This window comes from Pseudorca crassidens, chromosome 13 (assembly GCF_039906515.1).
Source record: "Pseudorca crassidens isolate mPseCra1 chromosome 13, mPseCra1.hap1, whole genome shotgun sequence".
Taxonomy (NCBI): Eukaryota; Metazoa; Chordata; class Mammalia; order Artiodactyla; family Delphinidae; genus Pseudorca; species Pseudorca crassidens.
This window is the reverse complement of record NC_090308.1, coordinates 73,017,558-73,040,384: the sequence shown is the minus strand read 5'-3', so window position 1 is coordinate 73,040,384 and position 22,827 is coordinate 73,017,558. Positions and strand designations below refer to the sequence as shown.

The window sequence follows — 22,827 nt, the reverse complement described above, 5'->3', positions numbered from 1 at the left end:
TGCCTTAAGTTGGATTCTGAATTTTCAGTTTTTGTGTGGAATTCTTAGGAACAAACCATAATTGTAATCCTTTTTGGTTTGTCAAAAATGTAGAGCTATTGCCAAATGATATCCATTTAGGAAATGCATTACAAAGTCTTGAAAAGAGGGCTGTGCAATTATGTGTTCAGAGTTACATCCTTTGATAGTATTAGGTTTGCTAGGAATTTCCAGGCTGTAAGCAATAGCAGTTTTCTGAAACTCTGTAAAGCCATCATTTGGCTGTCTCACATAGAGCTTGCTCCCAGTAAAATAAGATGAAAGAAATAGTATTAAGTAATTTCATCTATTTTCATTAATGAAAATAGATGCATTGTGTCCGTTCTTATTGTGTCTGTTACTGTGGAGGAGCAAATCCCTTGCTCTGAGTTTAATTTCACCTGATCAATAGCAGTGAACCAAGGGTCACGCCATAAAGATGAGCCACAAAATCACCTTTACACGTCAGTTCTGTTTTATTCTTCAACATATCCTCTAAACCAAACTCTGATTTCAATCTGTTACTCATCCTCTAGAAATTATTAGTTTGATTTCCAATGGAATTTGTTATTGATTTTTTTATAATTACTATAATTCTTCTTATTCACAATTTGTGTTGAATAATATATTTCCATGTAAATCTAACTTTAAACAAAAACCTAAAACTAGGAAATGTCATTTTAAGTGGTAAGTTAATCCATCTCCAATTAAGAAACCAAAGCGTATGGGCTATTACGCTTCACTGGTTCTATTTATGGTTTCAATATTAACACTGTGTTCTCCAGACTTTCTAAAATGTGTTCAAGATAATGGCATAAGTCCATTTTGTAACTTCCCTTTTATTAAAAAAAAATAGGAACAACCAAAAAGTCTGTAGTTTTCTTGTATTGAACTGCATGAAGATCAAGGCTAGGCTTCCCTGGTGGCGCAGTGGTTAAGAATCCGCCTGTCAATGCAGGGGACACGGGTTCGAGCACTGGTCCGGGAAGATCCCGCATGCCGTGGAGCAACTGGGCCCGTGATCCACAACTACTGAGCCTGTGCTGTAGAACCCGTAAGCCACAGCTACTGAAGCCCATGCACCTAAAGCCTGTGCTCTGCAATAAGAGAAGCTACCGCAATGAGAAGCCCGCGCACCGCAGCGAAGAGTGGACCCCGTTCATGGCAGCTAGAGAAAGCCTGCGTGCAGCAAGGAAGACCCAATGCAGCCAAAAATAGAATAAATTAATTAAAAAAAAAATTAAGGCTATGACTATGAGAGTTTGTATAATGAATGACCTCTACATCAATCCATTTTCTATATAAAATATTGGAATGTGTATATTGGTAGACTTTTAAATACTTGAAGAATGCTGAAAAGAATTCCTGGTGTTTGTGGACCACCCTTTTAGGAAAACTGAGTCTGTTCCCAACAGCTGGTTATCAGAACACGTCACACCTCAATCGTTTTGGCAAGAAGAAATCTCCTCACATTTTGATTACATTTAATAGGATTTATTCTTGCAATGTCCTGAAGAAAGCAAGTATTGCCAGAATAGCGTCCCAGCTTCTCCAGAGGAATACATTTCAAGAAATATAATCAAGGTGTCATAAAAATTTATTTTCTTCTTCATTTTTCTTTTCAACGTTCATTTTCTTCCTTAGAATCATGAGTTCATAATGACCAGAGGTCATGCTAATCATTAGAAATACAAAAGAAAAACAGATGTCTCTGAATCCAACTGTAGCACTTTATCTGTCTTTGTCCTAGCCACCTTCTTTCTCTGTCTTTTCACCTATTACCCGCTGGCCTTTTTTTTTTTTTTTCCTTTTCTGATATGATGTGATCTTCATGGGGTTAGGTCCCTGAGTAAACTTTGGTGTTAAGGTAGACGTTTCTACAACAAGGGCAAAATCACTAACAACAGTGTAGTTATTGGGGGTGGGGAGCAATTTTCCAGTCTTCTAATATTTCCTTTCACGTGAAGGAAATTCCAGTAGAGGAGAAGGAACTTAACCGAAGCTGTACCTTTAGACGAAGAAACAGCACTTGGAGGCTTTCTGTGCTTTCTCCTGGAAGCCAGCCTGCCAATAGAGAGCTGGGATCCTCCGAGATGTGTGGTCTGCCAGCTGGACACCATGCGTCATCAGGGGCAGGGTGGATGGTAAGAACCTAATGCTATCAGGAGCTAAGTCACATTCTCTCATGTCACCTTTATCAGGATGAAGTTAATTTTTGGCCTCATGTATCAATTGGTGGAAAAGCTGTGTGGGCCGAAAGCAGTGGAATTTATTGAGCTTCCTCAAATTCAATATGTTTTTCCCTCGTGCGTTTCTCCCTGACCTTCAACCCTACCTCACCCCATCCCTCTTCAGGAGTTGAGAACTAGGGGTCCGAAAACTAGCTTCATTTGCATTTGGGGAATACCCAATTAAAAATGCAGTCTTTCAAAGTGAGATTATGTTACAATTCAGTACCAAATTCTCATCTGCTGCCCTTTCCCCCCCCCAAGATTCATAAGTATCCCAATTACTCTTTTTCAGGCATAAAATCAGTCGAACTCTAGCCAGCCATGGTATCTCATGAAAGAAAAATATGGTACAAAAGATTACTATTGATTGACACACTTACTAAATATTTACTTCACAGCATTGGCCCAGCTAGCATACATTTAGGTGACCTTCTGAGCTCTGGAGTTCTACCAGTTGCAGTTTTCTACTGAAATAGCAAGACACACATGCAAGCAAGTTAATCTTTATTCTTTTTTGTGCTGTTTCTTTTCTGTTTCCTATTCTATTGAAACAACGTCCTACTCCAGAATTAGTACCCAGAATCTATTAACACAAATATTAGATCAAATAGACCACAACCAAAATTGGGAGTGTGAGGCAGAATCATCACTTTATAGTCACTAACCTATGGAAACTGGAAGAAATGAGAGAGGTTGATTACAGGTACAGTACTGATAGGTCTGCTTATTGATAAGCAAAGCTCTTTCCTCACTGTCATGAAAGCATAACAATGACTCTCTAGTCAGGAGGGTAGAACTATAATGGAGTTGACAAGAGAAGTAAGAGAAAATTCCATCCCTCTGGGTTAGGGAGATTATGGGAGAAGAAGCTAAAAGGGAAAAGAGTCAGGGATGAGATATTTCTTACTGGATCACCTAATTACGCCTCTAGTAGCTATGTTTAGAGGAGCACAGTAGGGGTGGGGGAGAGTGGGAAGGAGGACGTTGGTCTGCTGTGAATGTGTGACACAGGCAGGAGATGGCCTCATGAGCTGCCTCTTCACCAGCTAGAGTTCAGGCAGGAGGAAGAATATTAAAGCACACTCAGAGATACGGTTAGGTAGGTACTTGTAAAATCTGAACTAACCTTTCTAGGCTCTCTTCAATTCCCTTGTGGCATGCATGGGACACCGAAATTCTCTCTGTTTCCTACATAGATATACCATGTCACAAGTTGTATTTTGTATTTATTTGTTGTTATTTATCTATCATGTGTTGGTTTGATTTTTATTGACCTGCTAGCTCAGGGTCACAGAATTTCAACCCAAACGGGCAAATCTGGGCTTGGTGATGGTTCAACAACATCTCCCTTCTCATCACCTCACTCTCTCTACCAACCAGATGTTTATCCTTATCTCAGCAATACTGAAGAGGAAGGGGTGTCCAATCTAGAGTCCTCCTGGGTCACTCTCTGGTGCTTTCTGCACTCAAAGCCAACTCTTTCTGGGCAGGGATCCTTCCGTTTTCTCGAAAGCACACATGCCCTCATCTGCCTTGAGATTGTTAGTCAGAGGCATAATGAGAAATGGCATTCAGAGCCAGTAGCCCCTTGAATTCACTAGGATGTATACAAGCACCTGTAGTTCATCAGCTACCCTCTCAAACCTGACGACTCAGTGAACGCCCCAGGAGGGCAGGAGTCACATCACTTTACATCTGGACGTTAGGGACCTAGGAGAAACCCTTGCCAGCAACAGCCCTGGGAGGGATGTACAAACTGAAGTTTACCAAGAAGAGAATGAGAGCTCCTTGGCTTCCTAGAGGCAAAGGCCACACTCCCAAGCACTCAAAAATGCTACATCTCCCTTTGCAGTGCTATTTCTTGACAAGGTTCTTTTTTTTTTAATTTAAATCTTTATTGGAGTATAATTGCTTTACAATGGTGTGTTAGTTTCTACTGTATAACAAAGTGAATCATCTATACATATACATATATCCCCATATCTCCTCCCTCTTGCATCTCCCTCCATCCTCCCTATCCCACCCCTCCAGGCGGTCACAAAGCACTGAGCTGATCTCCCTGTGCTATGCAGCTGCTTCCCACTAGCTATCTGTTTTACATTTGGTAGTGTATATATGTCCATGCCACTCTCTCACTTCATTCTTTAACATGTATAAATAAATGCCACCGTCCTCACAGCACTTGGTGAGCAAGTACTTTGAAAATTCATTGTGAAACCTCACTTTAAGCTCTTTAATAAATTCTTCCCTGTTCTGAGTAAAATCTACAGAGTTAAAAATAAAAAAATAAAACAAAAAAAAACTGAGGAATTTCAAAATTTTACATACTGTTTAGAAAGGATTTGGATGATTTAAAATACTAGTTTCCACATGATGAGTGTTTCAGTGGGGGCAGGTGGAAGTTTTTGTGAAACCTTGACGATTCCAACAGTTTCCTGGCTGGTTTCCCCACGTGTCCTCCTCCTGACTGTTTTCGACTAGCCGGAGTGTAATTTTTAAAAATATATCTCAGATTAAGTGATTTTCCTACTCAGAACCTCGCCATAGTTTCCCATCACACAACAAATTCATCTCCTACAACATTCCTTCTTACTCACTCTGTTCCAGTTGCATTTGCTGTGCCTTTGACACAAACAAAGCAGACTCCCCTGGGGCATTTGCACCTGTCATTCTCTCTGCCTGGTATTCTCTTCCTCCAGATATGGACATGATTACCCCATCACTTTTTTAGGGTATTTGCCAAAAATCAACTTCTTGAAGAGGGAGACTGACCAATGGCCTTATAAGAACACCCTATAGTCATTCTATCTTCATTCTATCTTCTATTTTGCTTTATTTCTTTCAAACCACTGTCTGATATTACATTACTTATATGTTTAGTTGCTGTCTCCCTAAAATAGAATAACTGTTCTGTAAGATCAAGGAATGTATTTGGTTTTCAGGGTATGGAATAATGCAATATTAGCCACTCAAAAAATATTTATTGATTAAGTGAATTTTATTTTAGATATTGTTATAAATAAAATCAGTATGTTTATGTGATGTGATCTTGTTTGTTACTTGGTTTTTACATTTTCAGGCAGGTGTGTAATTGATAGACATAAAACCATAACATCTGCACCTCATCAAATTAATTTTGTGTGTCATAAGTGGCAAGCCCCCTTGCTGACTGTTTTCCAAAATTCAAACCATGCTGGTCTTTTTGATGCGATCAATAAAGAACTGAAAAAGGATATTTACATAGATTGTCCATGAAGAGATAATCTAATTATGTCATTTGTTATAAAAACCATGAATTGGAGGCTGCATTTAATACTTACTGGTAAAATCCAAACCAGAGAGTACTTGGAAAGAATCATTCCTCTTGGATTTTAACATAAATCATTTAATATCTTTTGGCGGAAGAGTTCCTTCCTTTTTTTTGTTTTGTTTTGTTTTGTTTTGTTTTTTGCGGTACGCGGGCCTCTCACTGTTGTGGCCTCTCCCGCTGCGGAGCACAGGCTCCGGACGCGCAGGCTCCAGATGCGCAGGCTCAGCGGCCATGGCTCAGGGGCCCAGCAGCTCCACGGCATGTGGGATCTTCCCGGACCTGGGCACGAACCCGTGTCCCCTGCATCGGCAGGCGGACTCCCAAGCACTGCGCCACCAGGGAAGCCCAGAAGAGTTCTTTCCTCAATTAATGTAAACAAAATATATTTTCCCAAAAACATGATAGTGTATATAGAGCAAAGACTTTGGAGATAGTCTGATATTGTATTAGGGCACCCATCCCAGCATTTATGGGTTGCATGTTTCCATTTTCAACTTCAGTCTGTTTTTCATCTCTCCGATGGGGGTTTAAATACCTACATTACAGTGTAGGTGGGAGGAGTTATTGTTTTAATAATCTATAAAGGACCTAGCCTAGTACCTGACACATGGCTAAACAATTTCCTTTCCCTTCCTTTTCATATCCCTCACTTCTATCAGTGGTTAAACCAAAATCTGGTTGAGAAAGTAAGGCCAGACTCACCCAGATTCTTTTCAAAGAATCTAGAAAAGTTACTGCATTTGTTTGAATGATATGAGAGGTGTGTATTCCTCAATCGGTCGAATCATCTGTTCTCCTATGTATATGTTTGTAGAGTGAGAAAATTGGCACGTCGACATCAATTGTTTTTTCCTCCTCCATCCTTGCAAATGCAGCATTTTCTGTGGCTTTAGAGTTATCTGCTGATGTTACAGTAAGAGTTGATATATTGGACACATTTGACCATGGCCAGCCAAATCTAATTCTGATAAATTTATCCTGGCTAGTCCCTCATCTCTGTTTACTGCTTAGAACTTGAATTCCAAGCACATGCTATTCCATTGCATGCCTCCAAGAGATTCAAGGGATTATATTTAATTACAGACAACATAAATTATCAGTGCTGTTGTGGTTGTCTTAATCTGTTGAAGTTTTGTCAGATATCTTGGATCAATTGCTTTGAATATGGATTTGGATATATCCAAACTTGACCTTAGTTAATAAAAATGAAGTCTGTTAAGTATTAATCAGTTATCTTCCTTGTTCTACAAAAACAATATCTGCTAGTAGAGCATTAAAATTGAACTAGGATAGTTTGATGTACATCAACAAAAAAATGCCATAACATTTCCCCTGGCTTGTATCTATTGGACTACATTACTTTAACCTAGAGACACACAAAAAAAATGAGTTTGATAGACATTTTTGAAGAGAAAGGGGATATTCCTATAGGAATTTCCAAGCATGGTTTAAAATGGCTCTAAAATCTATTCTAAAATTTAGCTGATGTTTCTTATAGGCTCTTTCAGGGCCACAAGATTGCTCCACTCCAAACAGCAATCACAATAATACTGGATTCATGACACTTGATACAGGACTTGATTTTTCTAAATTATCAATATTTTGAAATAAAAATGCAAATATAATTGCTGCTTTCAAATTGAGTATAATTTTAAACATCTTAAATCACATCACGAGTTTTTAAAAAAAATTTTCATAGCTAGTCAACAATCTATACTTTAGTGACACATCTAAACTGAAACAATTCTTCCAACTATTAAGTCATAAAATCACAAGAGAGAAGTACACTATTAAATTGGTCTCCGGGAAAATGATATTGAAGTTATTACTAAATATAATCAGTGTCTTTACTGACCCTTCATGTAGAAGGTGCTAATATGATCTTCTTAAAATTTTTAATTTAATTTAATTAATTTATTTTTTATACAGCAGGTTCTTATTAGTTATCCATTTTATACATATTAGTGTATATATGTCAATTCCAAACTCCCAATTCATACCACCACCAACAACCCCCTGCTCGCTTTTCCACCTTGGTGTCCATACTTTTGTTCTCTACATCTGTGTCTCTATATCTGCCTTGCAAACCGGTTCATCTGTACCATTTTTCTAGATTCCATATATATGCGTTAATATACGATATTTGTTTTTCTCTTTCTGACTTACGTCACTCTGTATGACAGTCTCTAGGTCCATTTACATCTCTACAAATGACCCAATTTCGTTCCTTTTTATGGCTAATATCCCATTGTATATATGTACCACATCTTCTTTATCCATTCATCTGTTGTTGAGCATTTAGGTTGCTTCCATGACCTGGCTATGGTAAATAGAGCTGCAATGAACATTGGGGTGCATGTGTCTTTTTGAATTATGGTTTTCTCTGGGTATATGCCCAGTAGTGGGACTGCTGGGTCATATAGTAATTCTATTTTTAGTTTTTTAAGGAACCTCTATACTGTTCTCCATAGTGGCTGTATCAATTTACATTCCTACCAACAGTGCAAGAGGGTTCCCTTTTCTCCACACCCTCTCCAGCATTTGTTGTTTGTAGATGTTCTGATGATGCCCATTCTAACCTGTGTGAGGTGATAGCTCACTGTAGTTTTGATTTGCATTTCTCTAATGATTAATGATGTTGAGCAGCTTTTCATGTGCTTCTTGGCCATCTGTATGTCTTCTTTGGAGAAATGTCTATTTAGGTCTTCTGCCCATTTTTTTTTTTTTTTTTTGTGGTACGCAGGCCTCTCACTGTTGTGGCCTCTCCCGTTGCGGAGCACAGGCTCCGGATGCGCAGGCTCAGTGGGCATGGCTCACGGGCCCAGCTGCTCTGCAGCATGTGGGATCTTCCCGGACCGGGGCACGAACCCGTGTCCCCTGCATCAGCAGGCGGACTCTCAACCACTGCGCCACCAGGGAAGTTCCTGCCCATTTTTCGATTGGGTTGTTTGCTTCTTAATATTGAGCTGCATGGGCTGTTTATATATTTTGGAGCTTAATCCTTTGTCGTTGATTCATTGGCAAACATTTCCTCCCATTCTTAGGGCTGTCTTTTTGTCTTGTTTATAGTTTACTTTGTTGTGAAAAAGTTTTAAATTTCATTAGGTCCCATTTGTTTATTTTTGTTTTCATTCCATTAATCTCGGAGGTGGATCAAAAAAGATTTTGCTGTGATTTATGTCAAAGAGTGTTCTTCCTATGTTTTCCTCTAAGAGTTTTATAGTATCTGGTTTTACACTTAGGTCTTTAATCCATTTGGAGTGTATTTTTGTGTATGGTGTTAGGGAGTGTTCTAATTTCATTCTTCTATGTGTAGCTGTCCAATTATCTCAGCACCACTTATTGAAGAGACTGTCTTTTCTCCATTGTATATCCTTGCCTCCTTTGTCACAGATTAGTTGACCATAGGTACGTGGGTTTATCTCTGGGCTTTCTATTCTGTTCCATTGATCTGTATTTCTGTCTCTGTGCCAGTACCATATTGTCTTGATCACTGTAGCTTTCTAGTATAGTGTGAAGTCAGGGAGCCTGATTCCTCCAGCTCTGTTTTTTTCCCTCAAGATTGCTTTGGCTATTCGGGTTCTTTTGTGTCTCCATACAAATTTTCAGATTTTTTGTTCTAGTTCTGTAAAAAATGCCATCGGTAATTTGACAGGGATTTCATTGGATCTGTAGATTGCTTTGGGTAGTATAGTCATTTTCACAGTATTGATTCTTACAATCCTAGAACATGGTATATCTCTCCATTTGTTTCTGTCATCTTTGATTTCTTTCATCAGGGTATTATAGTTTTCTGAGTACAGGTAGGTATTTTACCTACTTAGGTATGTTTATTCCTAGGTATTTTATTCTTTTTGTTGTAATGGTAAATAGGATTGTTTCCTTAATTTCTCTGTCTGATCTTTCATTGTTAGTGTATAGAAATGTCAGAGATTTCTGTGCATTAATTTTGTATCCTGCAACTTTACCAAATTCATTGATTAGCTCTAGTAGTTTTCTCATGGCATCTTCAGGATTATCTATGTATAGTATCATGTCATCTGCTAACAGTGAGTTTTACTTCTTTTCCAATTTGTATTCCTTTTATTTCTTTTTCTCCTCTGAATGCCATGGCTAGGACTACCAATACCATGTTGAATAACAGTGGCAAGAGTGGACATCCTTGACTTGTTCCTGACCTTAGAGGAAATGCTTTCAGTTTTTCACCATTGAGAAAGATGTGGTTTTGTCATATATGGCCTTTATGATATTGAGGTAAGTTCCCTCTCTGCCCACTTTCTGGAGAGTTTTTATCATAAATGGGTGTTAAATTTTAAAAAGCTGTTTTTTCATCTATTGAGATGATCATATGGTTTTTAATCTTCAGTTTGTTAATATGGTGTGTCACATTGATTTGAGTATATTGAAGAATCCTTGCATCCCTGGGATAAATCCCACTTGATCATGGTGTATGATCCTTTTAATGTGCTGTTGAATTCTCTTTGCTAGTATTTTGTTGAGGATTTTTGCATCTATATTCATCAGTGATATTGGTCTGTAATTTTCTTTTTCTGTAGTATCTCTGTCTGGTTTTGGTATTAGGGTGATGTGGCCTCGTAGAATGAGTTTGGGACTGTTCCTTCCTCTGCAATTTTTTGGAAAAGTTTGAGAAGGATGGGTGTTAGCTCTTCTCTAAATGTTTGATAAAATTCACCTGTGAAGCTGTCTGGTCCAGGACTTTTTTTTGTTGGAAGATTTTTAATCACATTTTCAATTTCATTACTTGTGATTGGTCTGTTCATATTTTCTCTTTCTTCCTGGTTCAGTCTTGGAAGGTTGTGCATTTCTAGGAACTTGTCCATTTCTTCCAGGTTGTCTATTTTATTGGCATAGAGTTGCTTGTAGTAGTCTATTATGATGCTTTGTATTTCTGCGGTGTCCGTTGTCACTCCTCCTTTTTCATTTCTAATTTTGTTGATTTGAGTCCTCTCCCTCTTTTTCTTGATGAGTCTGGCTAAAGGTTTATCAATTTTATTTAGCTTCTCAAACAACAACTTTTAATTTTATTGATCTTTGCTATTGTTTCCTTTGTTTCTATTTCATTTATTTCTGCTCTGATCTTTATGATTTCTTTCCTTCTACTAACTTTAGGTTTTGTTTGTTTTTCTTTATCTAGTTTCTTTAGGTGTAAGGTTAGATTATTTGAGCTTTTTCTTATTTCTTGAGGTAGGATTGTATTTCTATAAATTTCCCTCTTAGGACTGCTTTTGCTGCATCCCATAGGTTTTGGATCGTCATGTTTTCATTGTCATTTGTCTCTCGATATTTTTTGATTTCCTCTTTGATTTCTTCAGTGATGTCTTGGTTAATTAGTAACGTATTGTTTCGCCTCCATATGTTTGTGTTTTTTACAGTTTTTTTTCCCTGTAATTGATTTGTGATTTCATAGCGTTGTGGTCAGATAAGATGCTTCATATGGTTTCAGTTTTCTTAAATTTACTGAGGCTTGATTTGTGACCCAAGATGTGATCTATCCTGGAGAATGTTCTGTGTGCACTTGAGAAGAAAGTGTAATCTGCTGTTTTCGGATGGACAGTCCTATAAATATCAATTAAATCTATCTGATCTATTGTGTGACTTAAAGCTTGTGTTTCCTTATTAATTTTCTGTTTGGATGGTCTGTCCATTGGTGTAAGTGAGGTGTTAAAGTCCCCCACTATTATTGTGTTACTGTCCATTTCCACTTTTAGAGCTGTTAGCATTTGCCTTATGTATTGAGGTGCTCCTATGTTGGGTGCATATATATTCATATTTGTTATATGTTCTTCTTGGATTGATCCCTTGATCATTATGTAGTGTCCTTCCTTGTCTCTTGTAGCATTCTTTATTTTAAAGTCTATTTTATCTGATATGAGTATTGCTGCTCCAACTTTCTTTTGATTTCCATTTGGAACATCTTTTTCTATCTCCTCAGTTTCAGTTTGTATGTGTCCCTAGGTGTGAAGTGGGTCTCTTGTAGACAGCAGATATATGGGTCTTGTTTTGGTATCCATTCAGCAAGCCTGTGTCTTTTGGTTGAAGCATTTAATCCAATCACATTTAAGGTAATTATTGACATGTATGTTCCTATTACCATTTTCTTAATTGTTTTGGATTTGTTTTTGTAGGTCCTTTTCTTCTCTTGTGTTTCCCACTTAGAGAAGTTCCTTTAGCATTTGTGGTAGAGCTGGTTTGGTGGTGCTGAATTCTCTTAGCTTTTGCTTGTCTGTAAAGCTTTTGATTCCTCTGTCAAATCTGAATGTGATCCTTGCCAGGTAGAGCAATCTTGGTTGTAGGTTCCTTCCTTTCATCACTTTAAAAATATTATGCCACTCCCTTCTGGCTTGTAGAGTTTCTGCTGAGAAATCAGAAACTTTGTTATTTGTCATTTTTCCCTGGTTGCTTTTAATAATTTTTCTTTGTCTTTAATTTTTGTCCATTTGATTACTACGTGTCTTAGTGTGTTTCTCCTTGGGTTTATCCTGCCTGGGACTCTCTGTGTTTCCTGAACTTGGATAGCTATTTCCTTTCCCACATTAGGGAAATTTTCAACTATAATCTCTTCAAATATTTTCTCGGGTCCTTTCTCTCTCTCTTCTCCTTCTGGGACCCCTATAATGCAACTGTTGTTTCATTTAATGTTGTCCCAGAAGCCTCTTAGGCTGTCTTCATTCTTTTCATTCTTTTTTCTTTATTCTGTTCCATGGTAGTGAATTCCACCATTCTGTCTTCCAAGTCACTTATCCATTCTTCTGCCTCAGTTATTCTGCTATTGATTCCTTCTAGTGTATTTTTCATTTCAGTTATTGTATTCTTCATCTCTGTTTGTTTGTTCTTTAATTCTTCTAGGTCTTTGTTAAACATTTCTTGCATCTTCTCGATCTTTGCCTCCATTCTTTTTCCGAGGTCCTGGATCATCTTCACTATCATTATTCTGAATTCTTTTCCTGGAAGGTTGCCTATCTCCACTTCATTTAGTTGTTTTTCTGGGGTTTTATCTTGTTCATTCATCTGATACATAGGTCTATGCCTTTTCATTTTGTTTATCTTTCTGTGAATGTGGTTTTCCTTCCACAGGCTGCAGAATTGTAGTTCTTATTGCTTCTGCTGTCTTCCCTCTTTTGATCTTTTAAACTATACTAAATCTGGTCATTTTCTTGCTATAATAAGAAGGATCAGAGCAAGAACCTAAGTAGGTACAGGGAACCCCCTATGGCCTAAGAAATGGTAATAGCTAGATGTTGCTGAAACTTATTCAAATATATTTACAATGATAGTATGCAATTTTAAAAGAATTTAAAAAAAGAGCAAATAACAATTTTTAGGAGTACTGTATTATCAGGCGCTATAAAAATCTTACCTTTCCCTTCATCTCTCTGTCTTTTCTTCTCAAATGAGATCTTCAAATAGCAAGAGAACTACAAAATGGAAAGTAATCTTATGATGTCACCTATTATAAGCCTGTTGAAGAAAGGAAGGAGAGAGAGATGTCACCAAAAGACCAATACATATATATTAGCCTGGTCAGACTGGCGGTTTACTTCAACTCTCATTTATACCCCTGAGAGTTTGGCATTTCTTCAGTTCTTTACCTGAATCTATGTCATTTCATATTCTATCTGTCTTTTCAATTAATTTTGCCTTAAATTATCCAGAGTCCCCTGATACAAGCAACTTGGAAAAATGGTGTTTTGACTGAATACTGAAAGGATAAAGACAAAAAGAACTATACATAAACATTGTGCTCTGGTTGGTAAATTTCCTTCTCACAGGGTACAAATTAGTAATTCTGAAACCACTTTATATGCATACTAGCATTGAATAACTAAATAAATTGCTTTTAAGGGAGCCAGGTTTCTTACAGACAGTCAAAAAAGTTACAAATAAACAAGGGGGGAACCTGGAATGAATTAGAGTCAGAGATACCAGTAGGAACTTATGTTTATTTAAACATGCATACAAATAGATAGATATAAAAACAAATATATATATATATATATATGTGTGTGTGTGTGTGTGTACATGGGTTACTATATATATGTGTATGTGTATATATATATATAAACACACACACACACACACACACACACATATATATATATATATATATATATATACACACACACACACTTATATTTTTTAGTTCTGTTCACCAATAGAATTTAGAAGCAGTGACATCCCAGGAGCACATCTATACCCAGATCTTGGTTTCTAAATACTAGTCTCCAGTAAAAGGAACCAGTGCTCCTTGGGAAATGACTGATCCTAGAACTAAGGTAGGGAAAGTACAAGATGTTCCTGGAGCAGCTTACAACTCCAGGAATTAAGGATGTGGAAAAAAATTAAAAGGTGGATTCAAAAGACACAGGAATCCACCCAAGTTTCCAATGGCCAGAGGTGGAACAATTTGAGCAACAAAATAAATAACCATGGTATTGAATTACTATTACCCAAAGAATGAAACAAATATCGATGAGTCCACATTAATGTAAAAAAAGATGGAAGAGAAAGAATAAATGATCCTTACAGAGGAATCCCAAATTGCATATATTCCCTGCCTGTAGAAAGTGGAGCCTAATTCCAATCCTCTTGAATGTGGACTGGACTTAGTGACTTGTTCCCAAAAAATAAAAATAGAAAAAATAGTAACTTGAGGGTGGAGAAACATGGAAGACACCGCTTTAATTAAGTGGTCAAGGTTAACCTCACTAGTGTTAAGTCATCTCGATATCATACATCCCTTGATATGATGCAATGAGAAAGGCACCTCACCTCTGTGTTATTCTACCCTAAACCCCACAATTCCAGTTTAGTCATGAAATTGATCAAACAGATTGAGGGAAATTACACAAAACACCTGATCATTACTCATCAAAAATCAAGATCATAAAAAAATAAAGGAAAGACTGAGAAACTGTCACATATTGTAGGAGCTCAAGAAGATACAAAGACTAAATGCAATGTGCTACCTTGGATTTGGGTTAAATCCTAGATAAACAGTGGACTTCAGTGGAAAAATGGTGAAATCTGAGTAAAGTCTGCAGTTTAGTCAATAATATTGTATTAATGGTAAATTCTTAGTTTCGACAAACACAGTGTGGTTATGTAAAATGTAACCACATTAGGGGAAGCTGGATGAAGGGCATATGGGAACTCTCTGTACTACCTTTACAATTTTGCTATAAATATAACATTTTTCCAAAATAGAAAGTTAAAATATCCAGTTCTTTTTCTTGCTGATTTCTCCTTAATTGATGCCTGGTGCTAATGAATAAATTTTTCACAATCTCATTTAACAATGGAACTAAGATTGTACTCAAAATTGGAGAATTTTTTAGTACCTGCTGCACTAAAAATATCATCTCAAATATTCTGAGTGTTTACCCTGATGTTGGTATATGGATAAAAATAAAACGTAGGTTGTTCCCTGAATGCTTTGTAGACTAAGTGTCTATGCAAATTCAAAACAGGTATTGAAGCCCCCCAAGACACACCATGCTGAAGAGGACCTCATTGTAATAGTACATAAAATAAAGGGCAGACATGTTGTAAATACTTGAATTTCTCATACAACTAATATTTATTAAGCATCTGTAATGTTTCAGCTACTCTGCTAGGTAGTATGGATACAGTGTTGAATGGAGGTTTACTGTTTGATGGACTGGTCATGAAGATATTCATCCCTTTAGATTCTAAGGCCAAAAAGTAGTTTTCTTCATGACTTTCACAGTCTTACTAGCTTTCATCAGGAGCATCTATTTGAGATTAATCAATTTCAAACCAGAACTAGAAATATGAGGAAACTGCTTTTTCATTAAGCCTATTCAGAGGGCTCAGAGTCAATCTTTGCTTCATCTCCTTTCCCCAAATATGCTGATAAATAGAATATTTATTCATGCCCATCCAGCTTATTTCAATAGAAAGGCTACTTTGGGTGCTGCTTGGGTGAATGATCTAGATAGTAGAAAAAATCTGCATGTTAAAGTCAGCTTTTACTTTTAAGGAGAAAGATCAATATCAAACATCAAAGAGAAATATTTGATGCCAAGCACAGTATTTCTTTACATGAACAGTTTTCTTTACAATGAACAAGGTTTCATTTTCACTACATCATTTTTCTCTAGCAGAAGAGTTTCCATAATTACTAAACATATATAATTGGCTTAATTCTAAAGGCTTTAGACTGTGCTGCTATGCTAGTATTTATATACCATTGCATGTTACCTTTACAGTTTTCGGGGAGAAAGTCAGGAAAAGCAGGGCTGACTAAAATTCCCAACCTCCTCTTAAAGACCAAGATTGAGTTACAATATTTCAGTATAAAAAGCAAACAATAATTACTCTGTGTTTATATGTAGTATTTTATAACAAATATCAAAGAGCTTATTCTGGAATTGATTATTAGAAAAAAAATTACACTCATAAAAGCATTTCATGTTTTTTCTATGACTTGTGTATTAGCTTGGACTTTTAGCTGCCAGTAATAAGAACATAGGTCAGACTTCCTACAGGTTTAAAAAAAGAAGGCGGGGCAGAGAGATTTATCATATCTGAGTGTCTCAAACAATCCAAGGACAATTTCGGTCTGGTCCTGAGGATGTCTGCTTCTTTCTGCATGTCTGTTTCCTCTCTCTCTTCTCTAATCATGGTTTTCAATGGCATCAAGCTTGCCTTTGAACTTGGTGCTGCCAATTACTAGCTTTTTTTTCCCCTTGGAGAAATTATTTAATCTTTCTGTGTCTGTTTGTTAATATAGGAAATGGGGATGAAAATAGTACCTACTTCATTGAGTTGCTGCAAAGATTGAATGAACTGCCTTGTGTAAAACACACAGAACAGTGCCTGGCCTGGTAAACATTCTCCAAGTGTTAGGTATTATTTGTATTGTAAGGTCACCCTGAAAGCTTTTTCCATAGCCGTTAATTAAGAAAATAAGGCAAATGAAGAAGATTTTCCCAAAATAGTCCATTAAAAAATGAAGGTACCAAAACCACAGTAACCTTTACCACCTAATTAAATTAGAAATATTAAAGCGCCATTTTGTAAAAAAAGATTCTATGAAGGCCCTGTGCTCTAGAATTTTTACAGAGCCATTCCAGATAGTTAGGCCACTGTTTTGCAGATAGCAAATGCCTTGCATATAGCTCTCTGAGTTATAGCAACCTTGAGACACCCCTGAGAGCCTATGAAAGTCTGGGTGCTAAAGTGTCCACTGGAAGTTAACTGAAAGAATAAGAAGGGGAAGTAGACAATAAGGATGTGAAACAGATGTCTCGTTTGCTCTCGCCTCTGCCCAGAATGAGAAACTGGGGAGTAAGAATAAACAGAAGCTGATGTTTGTTCTGTTTTGTTTTGCTCCTTGTATTCCCCCCAGTTTTCTCTCTTACTGGTTCCAGTTCTTAATTTCTCCCATTTGAATAACCCTGCAGGAAAGACAAATAGGGCCTTAGGTTATCTCATTTCCAGTCTCCTAGCCATTGTCAAATCTTGCATTTGACCATATTGTTTGACCCTTAGTTTTGAAACTAAACATATTTGAAGTATAGCAGAAAGAACGAACAAGTGAAAGAAAGAGGCTGGATGAACAAGTGAAAGAAAAAGGAATTTCAGTACAAGGTACTCTTAGGGAATAGCTGGTTAAGAGAATAATTCTAGGTGAGAAAAGGCGGTGAAAGGAGGATAGTATGGTTGTTGCAGGCTATTTCAGATGTTTCATAAGATTTGACATGCCTAGGTTTTGAAGGGAAAGTTATAAAATTAACCACACTTACAATAACAAGGTACTGTTCAATCAACCTCATATGTGTTAATTTATTTCACTCACAATAACCTTATACATAGTATCTTATTCCCGTTTCATATAAGGGAGCTGAGCCCGGAACAGTTAAGTAAGTTTTCTAAAGTCACACAGCTTGTAAGAGGCAGAGCCAGGACTTGAAAATCAGATAATCTAGTGAGCCCAAGACCTTTAACACTACCCCTTACTATTCTGCTTTGAAAAATAACTGAATTAGAAGCTTAATTCTACAAAGCAAAACTCAAGAATTAAAATAAACACATTAAAGTAAATGTCATTAAGAAATTTTACAAAGTTCTATATCAGAATGAGAACATGATCTGTATGACTATATTTGCCAATATAAAAAGGGAAATAATTTGATATCACTACTGTACTTTACTGCAAGTTCTGAGATTAAAAGAGTGCTTGTGAAAATAATAATTAGGGATTGTTCTCTTATTTAAAGAAATAATACAGAATATTTTAGCCTTTGAGAATGAAAATATTCAACTAAACTAAAGATTCAGAGAAAATTTAACAAATGAAGACAAGGTATTCAAAGTTCAGCCTTAAAGAAAAAGACTAAATATTTGAGGAAAAATAGCTCTCCATCATGACTAAGTAGCATTTATTTCAGATATGGAAGTCTGGATCAAAATTCAGACATCTTTTACTGTGATATTTTATTGCTAAGAATCTATAGTGAAAACCAATAACCAGTCTCATTGCTAACAGTGAAAATACCAGAAGTGTGATGAACACTTGAGATTGTATTAAAATTAGGAAACAATTAAAGATGCCCATCATGATATGAAACAGAAACTAGTCATATAACTTTTGAAAACTATAGACATAAAGGTGCTAGAACCTCACCATCACCCACCAAATCAAGTAAAAGCTTTTAGAATTAATAAGATAATTTAGTAAATTCGTTGGTTATATAATATACAAACATCAACAGCTATCTTCTATTTCAGCAGGAATCTGTAAGACCCATCTCACAATAGCGACCATAATCCTAAAATATCTAAGATAAGCTTTCTTCAGAGGCCTGTAGGGGAAAAACTATAAAACTCTACTTTAAGAGAACACTTTAATAATAGGAAGAATATGCCAAATTTCTAGAAAATAAGGTTGAATATTTTGAAGATATCATCTAAGCAAATTAATTTTAGGTTTCATGAGTCTAATAAAAATTCCAATGAGATTGTTTTTGGAACTTGATGGAATTATTCTAAAGTTCATATGCCCGATAACACATAAAATGTTCTAAAACATTTTTAAAAAGATGATAGCTAAGGGGGAACTTGCGCACAGGTATTAAAAGATACTGGGCAGTCATATTGCTTTTTATGGCTGCTCGAATTTTGATATTTAGTAATAGTTCATATATTTTATACTTATGTTTTGTTTATTAAAAACATATTATCGATGAAAGTTTATCTAAATGATTCAAAAATATTGAAACAAAGTGACCAAAGATATAGCATGTAGAAAATGAGAATTTCAGGCATTATTGACTCACCAGATTATAAGTACATGGCACTTAGGGATAGTACATAGGGATGGGTCATGGCTGTTATTGCTGCTGCCACAGCTCAGGCATCCACCATGTCTCAGTCGACTATTTTTTTTCATGGAAAGGCATTTTATTTTAAATACAGCAGTGTGTACATGTCAATCCCAAACTCCCAATATATTCCTCCCCTCCACCCCTCCCCCCGGTAACCATAAATTCGTTCTCTAAGTCTGAGTCTGTTTCTGTTTTGTAAATAAATTCATTTGTAACTTTCTTTTTCTTTTTTAGATTCTGCATATAAGTGATATCATATGATATTCGTCTTTGTCTGGCTTACTTCACTTAGTATGATAATCTCTGGGTCCATACACGTTGCTGCAAATGGAATTATTTCATTCTATCTAATGGCTGGGTAATATTCCATTGTATATATGTACCACGTCTTCTTTATCCACTCCTCTGTCGATGGACATTTAGGTTGCTTCCATGTCTTGGCTATTGCAAACAGCTGTGCAATGAATACTGGGGTGCGTGTATCCTTTCGAACCATGTTTTTCTCCAGATATATGCCCAGGAGTGGGCTTGCTGGATCGTATAGTTGACTACTGTAACACCTTTCTAACTGGTCTCCTCAGTTCCTCCAATACATCGACCCCATAGGTGAGAAAGTCATCTGCACAAAAATTAAAATAAATCCTGTTGTTTGCAGGCTTAACAACCATCGCTGGTCCCTACTGGCTACCCCACTTCAATTTATCACGATGGCTCACTCTGTGGCTCTAACCTCCTTCTTCACACTCCAGCTGCACAGAATATCTCGTCCACATTCTCCTCTTTATGTCTGAGCAGTAATACCACTGTTCTGTGCACAGGATTTTTCTTCCGCCCAGAATGTGATTTGCAATATGCTATTTAAACACATCCTGGTGCTTCAGGTCTTCATTTAAAGATCAAATTTTTTGATATTTCATGGGAGGTCCACGAAGGCAGAGTCCTGATGACCACTGCATGCCCAATACCTAGACCAGTACTTGTCACACAGTAGGAGCTCAATAAAATATTTGTTACGTGAATAAATAAATGAACATCTCCTGTAGGTGTATAACATTGTATTATAATCACTTGCTTATCTTCTTTTATCCTAATTTACAGCAGGAATGTGGTTTTTTTTTTTTGGAGGGGTGATATTTGTTTCCTTGTTTGTTTATTTTAAATTTTCCATCAATGCCTGGACATGTGGTCAGGGCTCAAAAAATATTTGTTAAATGAGTGAATAAATAAATAAATGATATAATGTTACAGCAAAAGGACAAGCATTATTTACCTAACACAACACTACGTATAGTAATTGCTTGCTAAAAGACCAGAAACATATTTACATATTGTTTTAGAATTAATTTATATTTATTTTCTACTGCAAGTAATTGTGTTTAGTCAATTCTTTCACAGTCACCATTCTTTTTACATATTACCTTTGGAATGACAATTTTGACTTTTTAGCAGTCATTTTATACTGTAATGCAGATGTTGCAGGCACTGGTACCACATAACTTATTGTTTCATCTCTTGGGTTATCATTTTGAATTAATAAGGACCTTCTGGAGAACAGCCTTTCCTAAGAGCCTGTTTACTGGACAGAATCTTGCATGAATTTTGATACTGCAATCATTTGTCAGGCACTTAGTATTACTTGTATACCTCCCCTCCCACCTTGGAATGCGTTTTCTGAGTAAACAAATCTATAAAGGAGAAATTGGGTAAACTCCTAAAACTAGCATTTTGTGAAAACTCTCCATCATTTAACATATCTATAAATATAGACAGTCTAGTTACAAATCCCACATATGTCCTTTATAGCAATTTTCCTAAAATCTCCTATACAGAAAGAATGTATATGTTTGCTTCCTTTCTGTATAGTTACTTGAAAATAATATGATTGGATGTTTTTTCAAAGGACTCTGCAATTAAAATTTGTCCTGAATTCAGACTACTCAAATCGGTCCAAATTACTGACATTTACTGTATTTACAGGACTTGTGTAGCTTAATCATACTCTGATACAGATTGCTTTTTTATGTAGCAAGCTGTACTTTAAATGAGTGGCTTCAAAGATTTAGATGTTTTTGTTTTTAAAAGTTCTTTTAAAGATAGGCACAACCATAATACGAGTTTAAATTTGAGATTAAGTTTGCTCAGTGAAGTAGAGAGAAAGCAAATACACTTAGGAAATTTTACATGGGCAGACAGGAGTGTCTGCATTCTTTTATCTCAGATGAATGTGAATTCTCACTTAACACTTCCATGATGATAAAATTAATCAGTAAATGCCTTCAAATCATTACCATTGACATATACCACCTTCTCACCTAAAGTTTAAGAATCTGGTGCCTATTAAAAATGAGAGGGAAAAAGACCTTCTGGAAGTAGCTTATGTTCTAAGAACAAATATAATGGAATGTAGCATATTATCCAGCAAAATCCTTTGAGGACACTAACACTTGGTATTGATTTTATTTATTTATCGACCTATTTCTTAATTTTTCCCTGTTTTATTAATTTTTTGAAAAATACTTATTTTCCTATGCATGTGCCTTAAACAGCTAGAGGACTTGGGCTCCCTATGTCTATTACTTTACAACAAACCCATTTTTGCCCTTTTTCTAGTTATATAAATGGATTTAGCATAGAAATACACACAGAATACACAAACACAGTCACTACAGAAAATGCTTACACTAACAAGAATTGAACTAAAGGCATCTATTTACTTTTTTAAAATGCAAAATGTCATAGGAATTATTAACTATTTCAAATGTTGCTAACAGCATACATACAACTACTATTCCCTTGAAGAAAATGAGAAGTACTAGGCCTCTTATCTTCTGAAATTATGAAATGCCATTCTCACCCTTCCTTGGTGTCTGTGTCTGGCCTCTATTTTCGCAGCCCTGAAAGATTGCTACCCCTCAAGCACTGAGTCAGTTGAACTGAGAATTTATTTGAACTGAATTTATTTATATTGACTTTTGTCACCTTAGCATACGGGAAAAGCAAAAACTACCAGTAGCTATTGACACCAGAAGCCTTGATGACAAATCAGAAAAAAATATATCTGTTAATGATCAAAGAGCAACTTCTACCAATATAGAAAAAATGCCTCAAAGTACGGTAAAGGTTTCTTTTGCTTTATGTCCCTATTTATCTGTACATGGTAGCCAGATCCCCTAAATGGATTATCTGTGTGGAATGAGTTAAATCCTGCAGTGTTCCTATTTGCCTTGACTCTGATTCTCTTGATAATTTCTCAGATTCATACCAATTAAGAATCAAACGTGAACACAAGGATAATGCAACAAAATTCTGTTGCACTGATGAATTACATTGATTTCAAATGTCACCAAAGGGGCCAAAAACAAGACAGTATGTGACAACATTCAGATTAATCCAATAGGGTCGATGAACCTGCACCTGGGACCAGGTGACATATTCAGGACTTGTCTGTGCTGAAACCAGGCGTCCTGCCTCATTTCTGTTACAGAAAAGCCAAGACGAAGAGCTTGGGATTGTGTTCTGCTGGAGCCTACATACCTCAACACGGTGGCCGCAAACCCCTATAGCAATTTCAAATAGTGACAAATCAGCAGATCTCAGAATGGGGCTTAGGACCAAGGCATCAGCACCAGCTGATTCGACAGATTCACATCTGAACTCAAACTGATGGAAAAATCCGATTTAACCCCTTGTGAAAGAGCTTCTAAGATTTCATAACAGCACCTTCTTCTAAAAGCTAGAAAAAAAAAAAAAGTGCCTGGACAAAGTTTTTGAAGTAAGCAGTGAACGTCAATATTGCTAACAGTCAAACCCCCGCAACTTGAACTTGGCAAAAAACTTTGTTGAGAAAGTGAGCATTGCTGAAAAGGGGTTTTGGCTGCTGCACAAATTTCTTTTTTCT

The 22,827-nt window shown here is 36.5% G+C and overlaps 1 long non-coding RNA gene across 1 annotated transcript in view; it reads right to left on the bottom strand.

The window, feature by feature from the left end:
- Positions 1-12,144: 12,144 nt before the first annotated feature.
- Positions 12,145-22,827, bottom strand: part of LOC137205062 (uncharacterized) — a 46,103-nt gene continuing 35,420 nt past the window's right edge. Inside the window, exon 5 of the long non-coding RNA XR_010933985.1 lies at positions 12,145-13,038. This is a non-coding gene — a long non-coding RNA (uncharacterized lncRNA). The remainder of the gene's footprint in view (positions 13,039-22,827) is intronic.